Source organism: Triticum dicoccoides, chromosome 6A (assembly GCF_002162155.2).
Source record: "Triticum dicoccoides isolate Atlit2015 ecotype Zavitan chromosome 6A, WEW_v2.0, whole genome shotgun sequence".
NCBI classification, from domain to species: Eukaryota; Viridiplantae; Streptophyta; class Magnoliopsida; order Poales; family Poaceae; genus Triticum; species Triticum dicoccoides.
The window spans coordinates 592,465,280-592,466,995 of NC_041390.1; positions in this window are offsets into that span (position 1 = coordinate 592,465,280).

A 1,716-nucleotide genomic window follows, 5' to 3' on the forward strand; every position below is an offset into this window, starting at 1 on the left:
AGAACTAGTTGAATTAATAGAACTAGTTTAGTTTTAGTTGAACTAGTTAAGTTTTAGTTGAACTAGTATAGTAAGTAAATTAATAACTAGTTGAACTACTTCATTTTTAGAAAGAACTAGTTTTTTTATTTTTATACTAAATTTATATTTAGTAAGAACTAGTTGAATTAATAGAACTAGTTGAACATGCCATATTTGGTGTTATTTTTTAGTTTTAGCAATTATTTCATGTTTTGGTTACACCTCCGAGTGGCCTATGTTTTGCCGGAGTGTTGATTAATTTCCGTTCCGGCAAATTTCAGGCGCTCGATATGTCCTTTTTTAGCAAAGGTCATGCCGGATTTTTCCGTGAATTCTGGCATGACTTGTGCTAGAATATGTACAAGTTTAATCTTTGAATTGTGAACGTAGGAAATGTCGTACTTGGACGACGACAGTCTCTTGGGGGAGTGCAGTTGGTGCCACGATGATCGAGGTATGTGCGACAGGTTCGTTCAGCTGGATGAAGATCGGCGCTTCAGCATTAAGCTTGAGGAGACCTTCGATGTTGAAATGGTACGCAACAATGACAAGTGTTTTTTTTTCGTAATTAAGCATGACTTCAACTATTTCAACATCTAATTTTCATCTTTTACAATTCGACTAGCTTATCCCATGCCATGCAAGACGCTATGTCTTGGAGAGGATGGGTTTTCAAGACCATGAAAATTTTCAAACAAAGAAAATACACCTAAGGACCCAACATGATATCTATTTTGAAGTAAATCTGTACAATTATCAGAGCATAACCCATTTTGGTTGCCAAAATTGGGAAGCACATTGCAAAATTTATGGTTTTATGAGGGTATGATTGTCAGCACGGATCTTGGTGATCCTGACATCGAGCAAGACAATATGGACATTTGGGTCCTTGTTGATACGCTTCCGATTCTACCACAATGTGAGTTTCTCAAACATAGTTATTAACTAATTTATATTGTTTATTTCAAAATAGTTGACAACTTATTTCCATTGACAACTTATTTTGAATCTTCAAAGAATGTGCAGAAGATGGTAGACAAAACCCACTACACTGATGGCTCCGAATTAACTTATAAGGAGAAAAATCATCTGATTGCTTATTGTACTTTTTTGAGAACTACAATACCTATTATCAAACTCCTCCAAATTATGGTGAATATGTGCCACTAGTGCACGTGTTGAACCACGATAACTTCCATGGAGATACCCTGGTAAGATATTTTACTATTACGACATCCGTGCATCTTTTGCATGCTTCTAAAACTAGTACATCATTGCTAACTACTAAGTTATTACGATGTTTTTAACAGAAAATCCCAATGGATTGTGTGCCTCATCTGATGTATTACAATGGTCGCCTTGAAGTTCTGAACCTACAGCCAGGTCATCCTACGGATCTCACCTGTGCATATCGAATTTCTAAAACCGGTGAACACATGCTAATCAAAGAGTGGAAAAAATGTTTGGACATTCGTAAGGAGGTTCTTGGAAGCAACATTAAGCGAAAGGCAAGAATTGGAGACAGGATAATCTGCATTCTCCATAATGGAGAGCGAGGGGCTATCTTGTTTTTTGCTATTTTACCTTAGAGAATATAGTAGGTCCTAAGAGAATGTAGTAGGTCCTATGAGGTACAATATGTTTATTATGTGATACAATGTGTTAGAGTTGAAGATGTGAGGAGTACTTGTGATT